At 43.5% G+C, this 19,811-nt stretch overlaps 2 pseudogenes; one reads left to right on the top strand and one right to left on the bottom strand.

Moving 5' to 3' along the window:
- Nucleotides 1–528: 528 nt before the first annotated feature.
- LOC112128512 (PRAME family member 1-like) lies at nucleotides 529–3,316 on the bottom strand (annotated as a pseudogene).
- A 14,243-nt stretch (nucleotides 3,317–17,559) lies between these two features.
- Nucleotides 17,560–19,315, top strand: LOC129060475 (endogenous retrovirus group K member 7 Env polyprotein-like; annotated as a pseudogene).
- The last annotated feature ends 496 nt before the right edge of the window (nucleotides 19,316–19,811 follow it).

The raw sequence follows: 19,811 nt of genomic DNA, 5'->3' as shown, positions 1-19,811 counted from the left end.
TATTTTTCCATCAGTAACTCTATCACTAGAGATTTCTGATGGATAAATTGCTACACAGGTTAAAAGTTTTCATTCAGGCACTCTTTGTTTCTGACATTCCTTGGTAACCGTCCTTGCAGGGATAACATTCTCATCAATGCAGAACTTTAGCTTCTCTTTCTGACTCTGTAGGACACGTGTCCCTGAAGTTCTCATTGACGTCACCTCAACATTTCCCTCCAGCCTTGCCCCTTGCTGTTATCTTTTTTTTTTCCCTTGCACTGAGCACTTGCCTGTGATTCCTTTAAGTTGCATGTGACCTGGACACAGTCACTCATCCCAGTAATCGCAGCACTTTAGGAAGCTGAGGCAGGAGGATCCCATAAGCCCAGCTGGAGCAACATAGAGAAACACTGTCTCAAATTGTCTTTAATAAAAATTTTGGAATTATTAAAAATGGAAATAAGAAAAGAGAAAAATAGCTTGCACCTACAGAGTAGACTTTAGTGTCCAAGAGCCTGGAAGAGTACTTTGGATTTATCTACCCCGCTAGGCACGCCTTCCCCAGCAGCAAAGATGGAGCTCCAGTTCCTCAGATGGTGATGAGCCACAGAAGGGCAGGGGGTGGGGCCAATGAAAATCCTCTTGGGCTGCCTGACTTCCCTCATTGTGCACATCAGCTCAGCCCGAAGTGGGGTGAAGATCTCCCAACTGACACGAACCAAGGAATTCAAACTCTCCTCAGGGGCAGGATACGTCTCCAGGATTAACTTGCTCAGCCCACTGGTGTGGCGCAGTAGGTCCTTCAGGGCGTCCATAGACATGCAATTTCTGCCAAAGTAGAAGGTGGTGAGTTGGGAGCAGCGGCTCAGGCCAGGCAGGATGGCACTGTGTTGGGAGTAGTGGAACTGAGAGCCCTCCAAGCTGAGAGTCTCGAGAGAGGCAGCAATTTTCTCTAGCAGAGCTCCGAGGGGTTCAAGACTGATGCGGAACAGCAGCACATAGCTGAGATTCAGATGCTTTAGGTAACCGAGGCTTGGGTACTGGGAGAGGCACTTCACATCCTCTTCCAATAAGTATCCACAAGTTAATTCCAATTTCTCCAAGGGGTTCTGGAGGCACCTGTGGAGATCAAGAAGTTGGTTCTGAGCAATGGTACCAGTTAGATGAAGGTAGTGGGGAATAACCTCAAGGAAAATGCCTGCTTCAAACAAACACATTTGCTCCCACCATCTGATGATGGTCAGCATGCAAGTTGCTGCATGATGAGGACCCTGATCATTCAGAGGCAGTCCCATGTTAGCCTCAGCCCTTTCACCATTGCTTGTGTGATTAGTTCAAGGCCACAACATCTCTAAAGCCTTTTTTTTTTTTGGTCATCTTTTAGCAGAAAACTTCATCTCTGAGCCACAGGTACCCAGTGGGAGATGTGCACAAAGAACTCAACTCAGCAAGGTGTGGGGACATCATCTAGGGCTACCTGTTGGCAGGAGCTCCCTGACATGCCTGCATCTGCAAACCAACTATCACTTTTTATCACTGTCATGCCTACTCCCTCACTCCATCCTGGAAGCCCGCATTTTCCATGTCAATTGACTATCCTGGAGTTCAGAACAACCTTTTAAAGACAGGGAATTAGAGACAGGATCATACGTAATCACTAAGCTGGTGAGGACAGACCTATTGTTAAATGCACAGGTTTCATGCACTTTCCCTCCTTTCATACCCTCGTCTATTGTCTCTTTGACATCATATCAACTTGAAACACACTTTGTAAAAGGAAATTCACACGTGCAACCCCAATAGACCTGAAACCCCCACTAACTAGCTTGTGCATGGTGTCCCTCTCTAGCTTCTACCCCAGGACCCCAGGTGACCCTTCTGCCCTTTTTGGAGTGATCCTGTGATAGCCACCCCAGGACATGGAACACTGAATGGGACAATGTGTTGACCTTCTGGTGACCCCTTCACTGCGACATTGCCACTGGCTGGCACACAGTACATGCCTTCTAGTGTTTGCTGTAGCAAAATAAGGCTGTGCTGTGGTCTGCATACAAAATGCAGGATCATTTCTCACCTGATCAGCTGTTCCAGGTGTCCACTGAAGAAGGTGATCACTTTTATTTTAAGCAACTGGAGGTGTTGCAGCCTGAGGAACACAGAACTGAATTTGGATGAACCATCCTTCGAATTCACTGTCTGACGTGTAATGATGGCACCTGGAGAAAACGAGTTTGCGAAGATTCTTCATCTCCTTCAGGTAACAACGAAGCTTTCTTATCAGTTGTGGCCAGGACATGTTGCGAATTTCCAGCTCCTGAATACTACTCAGATGTGTTATTTTCAATGACTTTCTGAGATAATTAATCGGCGTTAGATAATTGACCAGCTTACTACAGCACAGGTGTACTAAACCTCTCCTTTGGTAAACCCACTGAAAGAGGTATCTCAGGCACTCATCCTGGGGTATTTCCTTGAGGCAGACATCTATGAACACCTTTAAGATCTGGTGTTCTTCCATCCTTTGACAGTCCTCTGCTGTCTCCTTCTTACTCATGGCCTCTGGGAAGCAGGACAGGGCCCAGGCTCCAGGCCTTATGGCCCAGAAATTCTCATCAACATCCCACACATCCAGCACTTGAAGTTTCTACCTCCTGTGGGTAAAGTAAGGGAGAGGCTCAGAATTTAGAAGGACCCATCCCTGACCTTTGCTTTCATTCTCATCCCATAAGTCAGCTACTCCTGTCCTCAGTGCTCCCTGTTCACTTTGTCTTTTCTCAATCCCTTTCCCTTTTTGATTCTGACTGGTCCCCACTTCTATTCCCTTTACCTTCCACTGAGTAAAGGCAGGTTTCTGTTCCCACAGTGGACCCTGTATTGTGAGCAGTCCTTTCTCTGAGGATCTGGACAATGACCAAAGCCTCCCTGAGCTTCCTTGCCAACACCATCAGAAGACTCTGGGCCACCCTTGGGCTACTTCTCTGCCTGACCCTGCTGTTCTTTCCCTGGACACTTGAGTCCTATCTACCAGCCCTCCTGGGTCACCTTGCCTGGTGTGAACCTTCTGTGTAAGCAGCATATGAAGTCCTTCCAGCAATGCTTTTAAGGTCTCCAGATGAAGCGTCTTCATCAGCGATCCCAGAGGGAGGCAGGTGAAGGGCCAGGCCTGCACCATCACCGTCAGAGTCTGGAAGAGTCTCCTGCTGAAGGCCTCCATGAAGAGTGGGAGATAGAGCACCCTGGGCAGCTCCTCCACGGCAGAGATGGCCAAGGCCTGGTCTCTCAGCAGGCTCTGCCCCACCAGCTCCAGGGGTCTGGGTGGGACCTGGATGCTCATCCTGATGGATCTGCAAGGAAAATTTCTAGAAGACAAATCCAGGGAAAACATATCACTCTCAGGGCAAACACAATCACCTCATCTTCTCCTAGGACCAATATCATTGCTCTGGTAGAGGTAGAAAAATTACCACTTTACCCCAATTCCACTCTGCGCTTGGTGGCTTCAAATCTATATTTCTGCTTCTACTGGTACCAGGAAGAATGTCTTCCAAACACCAAGGAGGGAGGGGTCAAAGAGACCACTGGCTTATTAACTTTCATCCATTGCTCCACTGAATCCCAGAACCACCGGATAGTGCCACTGAGGATCCTGAAAGCCAAGCTCTAACTTTCTGAGGAAAAATTCCTTGTCACTTACCACCTTAAAGCAATAAGAATGAGAGTGTCCTGTGGCCCCAGACAACCTACATGCTCAGCTCACACCATGAACATGCTGGGGAAACACTAAAGGGACTTCCTAAAATCGATGCCATTATTTTTTATTTTGAAAATTTTCTACCAGAAATGGACCGGGTGCTGTGGCTCATGTCTGTACCCAACACTGCTGGACGCCAAGGCAGGCAGATCACTTGGGGTCAGAAGTTCGAGAACAGCCTAGCCTACATAATGAAACCATGTCTCTAATAAATAAAAAAAAATTAAGAATCATTTGACTCCAGAAGGCAGAGGTTGCAGTGAGCCGAGATCGCACCACTGCTCTCCAGCCTGGGTGACAGAGTTAGACTCTTAACTCAAAAATAAGCAAATTGACAAATTAATTAATTTAAATATTGGCCAAGCATGGTCATGCATGACTGTCATCCTAGCTACCGTGGAGGCAGAGGAAGGAAAATCACTTGAACCCCAGAGGCAGAGTTTCCAGGGAGCCCAGCTCAGTGCCCTGCACTCCAGTCTGGGTGACAGAGTCAGAATACATCCCAGAAAAATACAAAATAATTCACTGGAACTGTAAAAGTGGTGTGATGGTTTTCCACAGCATTTGGAAGGTATGTAGAGAAATGCTAAATGTAGCCGGGCGCAGTGGCTTACTCCTGTAATCCCAGCACTTTGGGAGCCCGAGGTGGGCAGATCACCTGTGGTCAGGATTTTGAGGCCAGCATGGCCAACATGCGAAACCCCGTGTCTACTAAAAATGCAAAAATTAGCTGGGCATGGTGGTGAGTGCCTGTAATCCAAGCTACTCAGGAGGCTGAAGCAGGAGAATCACATGTAACCGGGAGGCAGAAGTTTCGGTGAGCCAAATCACACCATGGCACTCCAGCCTGGGCAACAGTAGGGAAACTCCATCTCAAAAAAAAATGATAATAATTAACCAGAAACTGTAAAAGTGCTATGATGCTATTCTAGGGCACTGTAACTCCAAGATGAACGTTCCAATACACATCACTTCCACATACTCACAACTACCCACTTTTGGACAGATCCTAGCGGCAAAAATAAATCCCATGATCTGAGCAAAACTGCACTCTTGAGATTGGTATGTGGGATACCTTTAAGGATTTCATGAAAATGAAAGCACACTTGGAGAATCACAATAACACCAAGTCTATGAACTGTAATTGAAGGGCACAAAAACAAATAACTTCAAATATCAAGAAATAAAAATTCATCTAACTGTAAATTTTTAATATATTTATTAAAAACTGCTTCCATAAGAATTTGAAAAGGACAGAAACCAAGCACAAATCACAATTTGATGGATGAAGACAAAACTACATTTAGAGGAAAAATGAAAGCCTAAATCTCTTCATCTCACAAAACAGACAGAAAAATATTCTGTGCCACTTTGGGATGTGTGTCACCATCCCTGACTGGCTGGCTGCAGATCAAATGGGTGTGACCCTAAGAAGGTGGTGACTTACAAGCGCTGGACTCACTTTGCAGAGTTCTGGGACCTCTCAGAGAACCAAGCAGTAGCTTCAGGTACGAGTGCTGTGGGTCTCTTCTGTGTACCCTCAGGAGCTTTTATACCCCTTTCTAACCCCACCCTTCCCTTCTCAATCACCAGCTTCCAATCAGAAAGTGATACCTGATTAGATCTTGTAGTCACACCCAGTCAATCCTGATTGAGTTTTCAACTTTCTTCTGACTAACTGATTGAATTAGATACACATTTATGGAAGTCAAAGAAGAAATAATAGGGTAAAAGTCCAAAACACATTCGTTCATTTATTCCCCAAATACTGATGAAGTTTGGCTAATAGATGACTTTCATAGTGATACAGGGAAGGGATTAATCTGTTCCTGATGTTAGACAAAAAAAAAAAAGCCTTAAGGCTTCCTTATTGGAGGACGTTTGGCCCATCAAAATTGTCAAAATGTTTCAGAGCTGCAACAGCCTGAAGAAGACAGTGATGTCATTCCCAAGAAAACAGAATAAAAAGCTGTGTATATCAAATGGTCACCTTGGTTTTATGCTATCTAACATAGCAGATCATGTGCACATTCAGGTAGAAGAAAGGAACCACTGAGGGCGTGATCTATCTCAAGACTAACTGAAGGCTTCACTGAAGGAAATCAGGACAAAGTGACCAAGTGAGGTGGGGACTGACAGTATGAGACTAGGTGTTCTGATGGGAACCTGGAAAGGAAACAAGACAATATAAAACATGGCAGTTATCTTGTGGGCACCTAGATGTCAGGATTGAAAGTCTATTGTCAAGATTCAGTTTATTTATTGATTGTTTGATTGATTTTCAGACTGGGCCTCCATCTGTCACCCAGGCTGGAGTGCAGTGGCACGATTTCAGCTCACTGCAACCTCAACCTTCTGGCTTCAAGTGATTCTCTAACTTCTGCCTCCTGAGTAGCTGGGAATTATGGGTGCACTCCAACATGCCCCACTAATTTTTGTATTTTTAGTCGAGATGGGGTTTCACCATGTTGGCCCAGCTGGTCTCGAACTCTTGACCTCAAGTGATCTTCCCACCTCGGCCTCCCAAAGTGCTGCGATTACAGGCATCAGCCATCTCACCCACCCTACATTGAGTTCAGAAATTAAAAGGAGAATCATCAAAAGAGATAGGGCAGACCCTTAAACCATAACATTGGCTTTGAGAACACAGGAGGCAGGTATTGTCCTGGCCCTACTAGAAGGTAAAGTGTGTTTACCCACAAAAATGATGGGCTCCTCTCAGAAAAGCAGCTTGCAAAGATGGAATCAGAGAATGTGAGCTGGAGCAGAGGCCAGAGAGAAGATTGGGGCCAGACCTGGGAAGGGAGACTTTCCCAAGCTGGAAGCCACCCAGGTAGAAACTGTGGGCTCTACAGGATGTGAGAAAGAAATGTACGAGATTTCATATGTCCCTGTCATGGTGCAATCATCTGGAAACCTTTTCTTTAGACTCTGGAATCTTCCCACAGTGGAACATTTCCCAGCAACTATTGGCCCCAGTCATTTTCCAGGACCCTTCATCCAAATCTTAATTTCACTGACTCCCTTCCTACATTAATTTGATAATTCATTTTTCTTCCTTCTTAGAGTCTTTTCCTGCTGCTAATATTGAACGCAGAGATTCTTATCAGAGCATCACCGTGAGGCCTACAAAGAAAGCTCAGACAAAGGCACAGTGGCTCATGCCTGTAATATCAGCACTTTGTGAGGACAACGTGGGCTGATCACGAGGTGAGGATATCGAGACCATTCTGGCTACTACGGTGAAACTCGGTCTCTACTAAAAATACAAAAAATTAGCCGAGTGTAGTGGCAGATGCCTGCTCTCCCAGCTACTCAGAAGGCTGAGGCTGGAGAATCGCTTCAACCCGGGATGTGAAAGTTGCAGTGAGCTGAGATGGCGCCACTGCCCTCCAACCTGTGTGACCGCAAGACACTGTCTGAAAAAAGAACAAAAGAAAAAGCAAGCAAGCATGCAAGACAGAAAAAGAAAGTGAGAAAGAAAGAAAGAAAGAAAGAAGAAAGAAAGAAAGAAAGAGAAAGAAAGAAAGAAGGAAGGAGAGAGAGAAGAAAGAAAGAAAGAAAGAAAGAAAGAAAGAAAGAAAGAAAGAAAGAAAGAAAGAAAGAAAGAAAGAAAGAAAGAAAGAAAGAAAGAAAGAAAAAGAAAGAAAGAAAGCTCAGGCCTCCAATCCCAGTCCTTTGGGAAGCCAAGAAATGCAGAGCACTAGAGCTCAGGAGTTTGTGAGGAATATGCGCAATGTGATGAAACCCTGTCTCTAATAAAAATACAAGATATTAGCCGGGTGGAGGCAGTGTGCGGCTGTAGGCCAAGCTGCCCGGGAAGTTGAGGTGGGAGGATCACCTGAGCCCAGTGAGGCTTCTACTTCCCATGCCCCACTTTGTAAACCTGAGGCTGAGGGTGAGCTCAGCACCAATAATGGTTGTGAGAATCTGTGTTCACTGAGCATCCAAGAGGCACAACAGACAGCTGGTACCGATCATACTGGACCTCAGCTCTCACTCATGGAGAATCTAAGGCACGTTGCAATTTTCCCCATTTTTAACCTGATAAACCTGGGACTTGGCCAGAGAAAAACCTGCGCATGTTCTGGGAGCAAATGACTGGCAAATCCCTCAGGTGAGGCTCTCAGTGGAAGCCCCAAGCTGTTCAACAAACTAAGTATTGGAAAGAACTGGCTGACTGACTTCCTCTTCCTGCCTATTTCAAGGGCTGCAGCAGCACCCCCAGGACCCCAGTAAGAATCCTGCGCTTGGGGTCTTTTCTACCATGTCCTGTCACCAGTTCTTCTCGAGGTGCTCATCTGCTGCCTAGCTTAGAGCAACCTTCGAAACCCATCTCAGGAAATGATCTGACCTATTCTCCAGTCCCAGCGTCCACACTGGGATTCCAAAGCTCCTATGAGGCCCTTGCTTAGGCTCTCTAGAATATTCCTGAGCACTGTTTTCTCCCCCAGCCTGAGCTGATGGGGCCGGTGTCACTTTATGCATCCCAAGGCCATCAGCCCATCTCTCCTGGGCTTCAGAACATGGCCACAATGCAGAGAGACCCAGCAGTAATTAAGAAATTTTCCCCAATTCATGTTGAGTGATGTTGGTGAACATGGCAAGGCACAAAGCAGGAAACTCCACAGCTGCTGCTCTGGACCTAAAGAGGCACCCTGGACTTCTGGGTGGTGACGCTGCCTGGCTTTCAGAAGAAGATCTGACCCTTCTGGTCTTCCAAGGCTGCCAGGATGATGGCAGAGCCTAGGACAGGTCCCAGTGCAGGGGCCATCCCTTCCCAGGTTCCCCTGGCCCAACCCTTAGAGATGATAAGGCTGCACCTGGAATGCAGTAAGTATTTTTTTGTCCAAGCCACGTCTCTTCTTTGCCTTAGGTGAGGCTTTTTTCAGCTGGGTGCTATGGAAGAACTCCAGGCCCAGTGGGCATCACTGCATTGACCACATGGTAAGCATGTGTGTGTGTGTGTGTGTGTGCGGCCACCTAGAAAGGTACAACTCTACCTGACAGAGCTGGTTCTATGGAAGAGAAAAGTAGAACATCCCACGAATCTGATAGGACAACTTCCTCTGGGAGTCCCGCAAGAAGACATGGGATCTGCGGACAAGAGTTCGCTGGGTAAAACTCCTCATTTGAGGATAATGTGTAAAGTTGAACTTTAGACCCTGAGGGATCTATGCCTTTCCCACAGGGTTGCAGCGGAGCCAGCCCTGACTCCCATGTACAATAGCCCAGAGACATCTTGGGAGGGAGGTAAACCTGCTGGGGCCTCAGGGCTCAGAAAAAGCCCTGGACCTATCTCCCAGTCATGCCTCTCCCACTCCCAAGTGCCTCTGGTCCTGGAACTGTCAGAGACCCCTGTGTCTTTTCCATGTGCTCCTCTTCTCCTTTCACTCAGCCCTGCCTTTGCCAATGATCCTTGCATTTGCCTCCATGTGGGGCCCCCAACCCCAAGCTCTGGCAGTGGCTGGGGAGCTAGGGGTTTTTGTGCCCACCTGGAGAAAGCCTCACTCAGCATGGGCCCTTGTGGGTTCTGCAATCTTTTCCTACACAGGGTTACCTACAGGTGTTATAAATGCATCTCCCCTAGAAGAGCCAATGGGGATGGGTGAGGAATCTGAAATCACTCAGGAACCCCACATACAAATGAGAGCGAGGGTCCCTGCAAGCACAGGCCCCGGGGTAGGTCCCGGCCCTTGTTGTTACCTTCTGATTTCAGAGGCCTTGGGTTTGTGGTCACAAGAGCCCTACCTACTTCCCATGCACCCACAGCCCAAGATAAACAAACTGCTGTATCCTCTCTGGTCCACGTACGTGAGATCTCCAGATCATGCCACTTCATTCCAACCTGGGAGGCAGGGTGAGACTCGGAGCCAAAAAAATAATTAGCCGAGCATGTTGGTGGGCACTTGTATTCCCAGCTACTTGGGAGGCTGAGACAGAAGAATCACTTGAAGCTGGGAGGCAGAGGTTTCACTGAGCTGAGATAACACCACTACGCTCCAGCCTGGGTAACAGAGCAAGACTCTGTCTCAAGAAAAAAAAAAAGAAAAAAGAAAAAACAAAAGAAAAAGAAAAAAAGAAAAATTAAAAGTACTGAGCTGTGTTTTTAATGAAGTCCTGCCCCAGGAAGTCAGGCATCCATGATATTTCCTCATTTTTATCAATCCCTCCTGTTCTTTACTTCTCTTTACAAATCTATTACCTCCTTGCTTTCTTCTGTGGCTGATCGTTGGGTTAATACACACAAGATATACAGACAGGGCCAGGAACATTCTATGTGGGCAATGAGTGTGAGTCAGTCAAGTAAAGCCCCTTCTCAGGGTCCCTCCCTGCTAACCAGATGCTGAGACCCTGTTCAGTCCTAATGGGCAGATCCAGAAGAATCCATTTCTGACCATTAGCTGTGCTGGGAAACAGCTTCATTGCACAAGGAATGATCCCTGCTTTGGAAGGGTGCATTCACATCGCTGATTACCTGGAGCCTCCGGGCATCACCAACCCATACCTGCCTCATGGTGGGCAGTGGTCCTTCCTTAATTAAATTGTTGTGTCTTATAAAGATATCAAAATTCCCTTTTAGCAAAATACTACTAATAATATATAAATATGGCCAGATGTGGTGGCTCATGCCTGTAATAGTAGCACTTTGGGAGGCCGGAGCAGGTGAATCACAACATCAAGAGATCAAGACCATCCTAGCCAACAAGGTGAAACCCTGTCTCCACTGACAATACGAAAATTAGCTTTGCATGGTGTCACATGCCTGTACTCCCAGCTACTAGAGAGGCTGAGGCAGGAGAATTGCTTGAACCCTGGAGGGTGGAGGTTGCAGTGAACTGAGATTGTGCCACCACTCTCCAGCCTGGTGACAGAGCGAGATTCCATCTCAAAAACAAAACAAAACAAAATAATATATAAATACTAATAATCATATAGACATGAAACATGGTTTCAATATTTCTTTACCACATTGAAAAATCAAGCATGCTTTTTGGGGGCTAGGTCATATTGATGAGAGATCTTTTCTTAACACCCTTCCCACATCTAGCAGACTAAAGAAGAAGACTAGTGTATGCAGGGAAAAGAAAGAGAGATCAGTTTGTTACTGTGTCTATGCAGAAAAGGAAGACATAAGAAACTTCATTTTGATCTGTACCGTGACTTTGCCCTGAGAGGCTGTTATTCTGTAACTTTAGCCCAAACTTTGAGCTCACAGAAACATGTGTTGTATAGAATCAAGGTTTAAGGGATCTGAGGCTATGCAGGATGGGCTGTGCTGACAAAATGTTTACAGGCAGTATGCTTGATAAAAGTCATCACCATTCTCCATTCTCAAGTAACCATGGGCACAATGTACTGCAGAAACCCACAGGGACCTCTGCCTTGGAAAGTCAGGTATGTTCAAGGATTCTCGCAATGTCATAGTCTGAAATATGGCCTCATTGGATGGGAAAGACCTGACCTTCCACCAAGCCTGACACCCATGAAGGGTCTGTGCTGACGAGGATTAGTAAAAGAGGAAGGCCTCTTGCCACTGAGATAAGAGGAAGGCCTCTGTCTCCTGCCTGCCTCTGGTAACTGAATGTCTCAGTATAAAACCCGATTGTACATTTGTTCTATTCTGAGATAGGAGAAAAACTGCCTTGTGGTAGGAGGCAAGACATGTTGGCAGCAATTCTGCTTTGTTACTCTTACTCCACTGAGATGTTTGGGTGGAGAGGAGCATAAATCTGGCCTATGTGCACATCCAGGCATAGTACCTTCCCTTGAACTTATTTGTGACACAGATTCCTTTGCTCACATGTTATCTTGCTGACCTTCTCCCCACTATCACCCTCCTCTCCTGCCTCATTCCAATTACTGAGATAGTGAAAAGAGTAATCAGTAAATACTGAGGGAACTCAGAGACTGGTGCCAGTGCGGGTCCTCCATATGCTGAGCACCAGTCCCCTGGGCCCATTTTTCTTTCTCTATACTTTGTCTCTGTGTCTTATTTCTTTTCTCAGTCTCTCAAACCACCTGATGAGAAATACCCACAGGTGTGGAGGGGCTGGCTCCCTTCATCTGGTGCCCAACATGGGTCCTTTCTCGAGGGTGAAGGTATGCTAAAAACGTGAGCATTGAGGACAGTCAATGAGAGATTCCCGAGTACATCCACAGTCAGCCTTTTGGGAAGCTTGTGCACTCGGAGGAACCCAGGGTAACAATCGTACAAACTTAAAGTAAGTATACCTCTTATCTCAGCTTCATTAAAATTCTTCTAAGGAGGGGGAGTTAGAGCTTCTACAGAAAATCTAATTACGCTATGTCAAACAATAGAACAATTCTGCCCATGGTTTACAAACCAGGGAACTTTAGATCTAAAAGATTGGGAAAAAATTGTCAAAGAATTAAAACAAGCAAGTAGGGAAGGTAAAATCATCACACTTACAGTATGGAATGACTGGGCCATTATTAAGGAACTTTAGAACTATTTGAAATAGAAAAAGATAGTATTTCAGTTTCTGATACCCCTGAAAGCTGTGTAATAGATTGTGAAGAAGAGACAGGGACAAAATCCCAGAAAGGAATGGAAAGTTCACATTGTAAAAATGAAGCAGAGTCTGTAATGGCTCGGTCAACACAAAATATTGACTACAATCAATTCCAGGAGGTAATAGATCCTGAATCATCAAAATGCGGGGAAGGAAGTCCAGAATTATTGGGGCAATCAGAACCTAAGCCACAATGGCCATCAACTCCTTCTCCATTGGTTCAGATGCCTATAACATTACAACCTCAAATGCAGGTTTGACAACTGCAAACCGCAAGAGAATATCAAGTAGAAAAGCATAGAGTCTCTATGCCAGCAATGCCAATTCAGATACAGTATCCACAACATCAACCAGTAGAAAATAAGACCCAACCACTGGTAGTTTAAAAATACTGGCCGCCAACTGAACTTCAGTATCAGCCATCTCCAGAGGTTCAATACAGACCTCAAGTGGTGTGTCCCCTGCCAAATATCACGGCACCTTACCAGCAACCCATGGCAGTGGTGTTTAATCCTACATCACCACCTAGTGTACTAGGTAGTACACTGCATGAAATCATTGATAAAACCAGAAAACAAGGAGATCTTGAGGCATGGTAGTTCCCGGTAATTTTACAACCAATACCAGCCAGTAAAGGGGGGCAAGCAGGAGCGTCTGTCCAAATTGAGGCTAGATATGAATCTTACACCATGAAAATGTTGAAACAAATGAAGGAAGGAGTTAAACAATATGGACCCAACTCCCCTTATATGAGAACATTGTTAGATTCCATTGCTCATGGAAATAGACTTATTCTCTATGATAGGGAAATTTTGGCTAAATCTTCCCTTTCACCCTCTCAGTTCCTACAATTTAAAAACTAATGGACTGATGGAGTACAAGAACAGGTATGAAAAAATCAGGCTACTTATCCTGCTGTTAATAAAGATACAGATCAATTGCTAGGAGCAGGTCCAAATTGGAGCACAATTAGCCAACAATCAGTAATGCAGAATGAGGCTATTGAACAACTAAGAACTATTTGCCTCAGGGCCTGGGAAAAAATTCAGAACCCAGGAACCACTTGCACTTCTTTTAATTCAATTAGACAAGGCTGTAAAGAGCCACATCCAGACTTTGTAGCAAGGTTGCCAGATGCCACTCAAAAATCTATTTCAGACGACAATGCCCAAAAAGTTATTGTAGAAATAATGGCTTATCAAAATGCAAATCCAGAATGTCAATCAGCCATAAAGCCATTAAAAGGAAAAGGTCCAGCAGGAGATGATGTAATTACAAAATATGTTAAAGCTTGCGCTGGGATTGGAGGAGCTATGCCTAAGGCAATGCTAATGGCTCAAGCAATGATGGGAGTCACTTTAGGAGGACAGTTAGGAGATTTGGGGGAAAATGTTATAATTGTGGTCAAATAGGTCATCTAAAAAGAACTGCCCAGTCTTAAATAAACAGAGTGAAAATAAGGAGCTACCTGGCCTGTGTCCAAGATGTGGAAAACGAAAACGCTGAGCTAATCAATGTCATTCCAAATTTGATAAAATTGGGCAACTATTGTTGGAAAACAGGATGAGGGGCCAGCCTAAGGCCCTACAACAAACTGGGGCATTCCCGATTCAGCCATTTATTCCTCAGGGATTTCAGAGACAGCAAACCCCACAGCAAATACCACCACTTCAGGGAGTCAGTACAACAATACAACAGCAGTCCCCCGCCACAGCAGGCAGCGCAGCAGTAGACTTATGTTCCACTCAAAAGGTTTCTTTACTCCCTGGAGAGACCCCCCCCCCAAAAGATTTCTACAGGGGTATATGTCCCACTGCCAGAAGGGACAGTGGGTCTTATTTTAGGGAGATGAAGTCTAAATTTGAAGGGGGTCCAAATTCATACTGGCATAATTGATTCCAATTTTAAAGGGGAAATTCAGTTAGTGATCAGCCCACTATTCCCTGGAGTGACAATCCAGGTGATAGAATTGCTCAATTATTGCTTTTGCCTCATATTAAAATTGGAGAAAACAAAACGGAAAGAACAGGAGGATTTGAAAGTACCAACCCTGCTGGAAAAGCCACTCATTGGGCTAGTCAGGTCTCAGAGAATAGACCTGTGTGTGCAGTCACTATTCAGGGAAAGCAGTTTGAAGGATTTGTGGATACTTGGGCTGATGTTTCTATCATCGTCTTGAATCAATGGCCAAAAAAATGGCCTAAATGAAAGCCTGTTACAGGAGTTGTCAGTGTGGACGCCGCCTCAGAAGTGTATCAAAGTGCCATGATTTTACATTGTCTAGGACCTGATCATCAAGAAAGTACAGTTCAACCTATGATTACTTCTATTCCAATTAATATATGGGGCCAAGACTTGCTACAACAATGGCATGCAGAGATTACTATCCCAGACTCCCTATACAGCACCACGAGTCAAAAAATCATGACTAAAATGGGATATCTCCCTGGCAAAGGATTAGTCAAAAATGGAGATGGCATTAAAGTCCCAAATGAGGCTGAGGGAAATCAAGAAAGAAAAGGAATAGGATATCCTTTTTAGGATTGGCCACTCCAAAACCCATTCCATTAACTTGGAAAACAGAAAAACCTGTATGGGTAAATCAGGGGCTGCTACCAAAACAAAAGCTGAAGGCTTTACAGTTATGAACAAAAGAACAATTTGAAAAGGGACATATTCAGCCTTCATTTTCACCTTAGAATTCTCCTGTGTTTGTAACTCAGAAAAAAATCCGGCAGACGGCCCATGCTAACTGATTTAAGAGCCGTCGATGCTGTAATTCAACCTATGGGGGCTCTCCAACCTGGGTTGCCTTCTCTGGCCATGATCCCCAAAGATTGGCCTTTAATTACAATTGATCTGAAGGATTGCTTTTTTACCATTCCTCTAGCAAAACAGGATTTGGAAAAATTTGCTTTTACTATACCAGTCATAAATAATAAAGAACAAGCCACCAGGTTTCAGTGGAAAGTGTTGCCTCAGAGAATGCTTAATTGTCCAACCATTTGTCAGACTTTTGTAGCTCAAGCTCTTCAGCCTGTTAGAGACAAGTTTTCAGACTGTTATATCATTCATTATGTTGATGATATTTTGTGTGCTGCAGAAATGAGAGACAAATTAATTGACTGTTACACATTTCTGCAGACAGAGGTTGCAAATGCAGGACTGAAAAAAGCATCTAAGATTCAAATCTCTACTCCTTTCCATTGCTTGGGAATGCAGGTAGAGGAAAGAAAAGTTAAACCACAAAAAATATAGATAAGAAAAGACACATTAAAAACATTAAATGACTTTCAAAAATTGCTAGTAGGTATTAATTGGATTTGGCCAAATCTAGGCATTCTTACTTATGCCATGTCAAATTTGTTCTCTATCTTGAGAAAGGATCCAGAATTGAATAGTAAAAGAACATCAACTCCAGAGGCAACTAAAGAAATTGAGTTAATTGAAGAAAAATTTCGGTCAGCACAAGTAAATAGAATAGATCACTTAGCCCCACTCCAACTTTTGATTTTTGCTACTGCACATTCTCCAACAGGTGTTATTGTTCAAAATACAGATCTTGTGGAGTGGTCTTTCCTTCTTCACAGTACGATTAAGACTTTTACATTGTACTTGGATCAAATGGCTATGTTAATTGGTCAGGAAAGATTACAAATAATAAAATTGTATGGAAGTGACCCAGATAAAATCATTGTTCCTTTAAACAAGGAACAGGTTAGACAAGCCTTTATCAATATTGGTGCATGGCAGATTGGTCTTGCTGATTTTGTGGGAATTATTAATAATCATTACCCAAAAACAAAAATCTTAAAGTTTTTAAAATTGACTACTTGAATTTAACCTAAAATGACCAGACATAAAGCTTTAGAAAATGCTCTGGTGGTGTTTACTGATGGTTTCAGCAATGGAAAAGTGGCTTACACCAGGCAAAAAGAACGAGTCATTTAAACTCAGTATCACTCAGCTCAAAGAGCAGAGTTGGTTTCTGTCAGTTCAGAGTTATAAGATTTTAATCAGCCTATTAACATTGTATCAGATTCTGCATATGTAGTACAGGCTACAAACGATATTGAGACAGACCTAATCAAACATAGTATGGATGATCAGTTAAATCAGCTGTTTAATTTGTTACAACAAACTGTAAGAAAAAGAAATTTCCCATTTTATGTTACTCATATTCGAGCACATACTAATAATATACCAGGCCTTGAACTAAAGCAAATGAACAAGCTGACTTGATAGTGTCGTCTTCATTCATGGAGGCAAAAGAAGTTCATACCCTGACTCATGTAGATGCAACAGGACTAAAAAACAAATTTGATATCACATGGAAACAGGCAAAAAATATAGTACAGCATTGCACTCAGTATCAAGTCCTACACCTGCCCACTCAGGAGGCAGGAGTTAATCCCAGAGGTCTATGTCCTAATGCGTTATGGCAAATGGATGTCAAACATGTACCTTCATTTGGAAAATTGTCATTTGTCCATGTGACAGTTGATACTTATTCACATTTTGTATGGGCAACCTGCCCAACAGGAGAAAGTACTTCCCATGTTAAAAGACATTTATTACCTTGTTTTGCTGTCATGGGAGTTCCAGAAAAAAATTAAAACTGATAATGAGCCAGGATACTGTAATAAAGCATTTCAAAAATTCTTAAATCATTGGAAAATTACACATACAACAGGAATCCCCTATAATTCCCAAGGACAGACCATAATTGAAAAAAACTAATAAAACACTCAAAGCTCAATTGGTGAAACAAAAAAAGGAAAAAGAAAGTAAGGAGTATAAGACTCCCCAGATGCAACTTAATCTAGCACTCTATACTATACATTTTTTTAACATTTATAGAAATCAGACCACTACTTCTGCAGAACAACATTTTACTGGGAAAAAAGAACCAGCCCACATGAAGGAAAACTGATTTAGTGAAAAGACAACAAAAATAAAACATGGGAAATAGGAAAGGTGATAATATGGGGGAGAGGTTTTGCTTGTATTTCCCCAGGAAAAAAACCAGCTTCCAGTTTAGGTACCTACAATTTACTGAAGAAGTTGTCATCCACCAAGGAAGTGGAACCGCTGACCTGGGCCCAACTAAAGAAGCTGACACAGTTAACTAAAAAAAGCCAGAGGAATATAAGGCTAACACAAACTCCAGAGACTATGCTGCTTGCAGCTTTGATGATTGTATCAATGGTGGTAAGTCTCCATGTGACTGTAGGAGCAGCTGCAGCTAATTATACTTACTGGGCCTATGTGCCTTTCCCACCCTTAATTCAGGCAGTCACTTGGATGGATAATCCTATTGAAGTATATGTTAATAATAATGCATGGGTACCAGGCCCCACAGATGACCATGGCCCTGCCCAACCTGAAGAAGAAGGAATGATGATAAACCTTTCCATTGGGTATTATTATCCTCCTAATAGCCTGCAGAAAGCATCAGGATGCTTAATGCCTACAACGCAAATTTGGTTGGTAAAAGTACCTACTGTCAGTGTCACCAGTAGATTTACTTATCGTGTTATAAGCAGAATGTCACTTGGGTCACAGATAAGTAATTTACAGTACTCTTCTTATCAAAGATCATTAAAATTTAGGCCTGAGGGGAAGCCTTGCCCCAAGGAAATTCCCAAAGAATCAAAAGACCCAAAAGTCTTAGTTTGGGAAGAATGTGTGGCTGATACTGTGGTGGTATTACAAAACAATGAATTTGGAACTATTATAGACTGGGCCCCTTGAGGCTAATTATATAATAATCATATGGGCCAGACTCACTCATGCTCACAGGCTCCATCTGTCTGGCCCACTAATTCGGCCTATGATAGTGATTTAACTGGAATGCTGGACCAGGTTTAGAGAAAGTTAGAATCACCCTATCCATGGAGATGGGGTGAAAAGAAAATTTCATCACCTCGACCAAAGTTAGTTAGTCATGTTACTCATCCTAAACATCCAGAATTATGAAAGCTTACTGTGGCCTTGCACCACATTAGAATTTGTTCTGAAAATCAAGCTGAGGGAACAAGAAGTCGTAAGCCATATTATACTATTAACCTAAATTCCAATCTGACAATTCCTTTGCAAGGTTGTGTAAAACCCCCTTATATGCTAGTTGTAGGAAACATAGTTATTAAACCAGATTCTCAAACTATAACGTGTGAAAATTGTAGATTTTTTACCTGCATTGATTCAACTTTTGATTGGCAGCACCCTATTCTGCTGGTGAGGGCAAGAGAGGGCATGTGGATCACTGTGTCCATGGACCGACTGTGGGAGGCTTTCCCATCTGCCCATATTTTAACAGAAGTATTATAAGAAGTTCTAACTAGATCCAAAAGATTCATTTTTGCATTGATTGCAGTGATTATGGGTCTTATTGCAATTACAACTACTCCTGCGGCTGCTGGAATTGCTTTACATTCCTCTGTTCAAACTGCCAAATATGTAAATAATTGGCAAAAGAATTTCTCAAAATTGTGGAATTCTCAAAACCAAATAGATCAAAAATTAGCATACCAAATTAATGATCTTAGACAAACTGTCATTTGGATGGGAGATAGGCTCATGAGCATGGGATATCTTTTTCAGTTACAGTGTGACTGAAATACTTCAGGTTTTTGTATTACACCCCGAGCCTATAATGAGTCTGAGACATGTTTAGATGCCATCTACAAGGAAGAGAAGATAATCTTACTTTAGATATTTCAAAATTAAAAGAACAAATTTTTGAGGCATGAAAAGCCCATTTAAATCTGGTGCCAGGAAATGAGCCAATCATGAAAGCTGCTGATGGCCTCACAAATCTTAACCCCGTCACTTGGATTAAAACTATCAGAAGTTCCACTATTGCAAATTTTGTATTAATCCTTCTGTGTCTGTTTTGTCTGTTGTTAGTCTACAGGTGTATGCAGCAGCTCTGGAGAGACGGCAACCAGTGAGAACAGGCTATAATGACGATGGCAGTTTTGTCAAAAAGAAAAGGGTAATATGTAGAGAAAAGAGAAATCAGACTGTGATTGTGTCTGTGTAGAAAGGGAAGACATAAGAAACTCCATGTTGACCTGTACCCCGAACAATTGCTTTGCCCTGAGATGCTGTTAATCTCTAACGTTACCCCAACCACTGTGCCCCAAGCTTGAGCTCACAAAAACATGTGTTGCATGGAATCAAGTTTTAAGAGATCTGGGGCTGTCCAGGATGTGCCTCATTAACAAAATGTTTACAAGTAGTATGCTTGGTAAAGTCATCATCATTCTCCATTTTGATAAACCCGGGGCACAATGCACTGCAGAAAGCCACAAGGACTTCTGTCCTGGAAAGCCGGATATTGTCCAAGGTTTCTCCACATGTGATAGTCTGAAATATGGCCTCGTGGGATGGAAAAGACCTGACCCTTCCCCAGCCCAACACCCATGAATGGTCTGTGCTGAGGAGGATTAGTAAAAGAGGAAAGCTTCTTGCAATTGAGATAGAGGAAGGCCACTGTCTCCTGCCTGACCCTGGGAACTGAATGTCTCGGTATAAAA

Source organism: Pongo abelii, chromosome 1 (assembly GCF_028885655.2).
Source record: "Pongo abelii isolate AG06213 chromosome 1, NHGRI_mPonAbe1-v2.0_pri, whole genome shotgun sequence".
NCBI classification, from domain to species: Eukaryota; Metazoa; Chordata; class Mammalia; order Primates; family Hominidae; genus Pongo; species Pongo abelii.
This window is presented reverse-complemented; position numbering and strand designations above follow the sequence as displayed.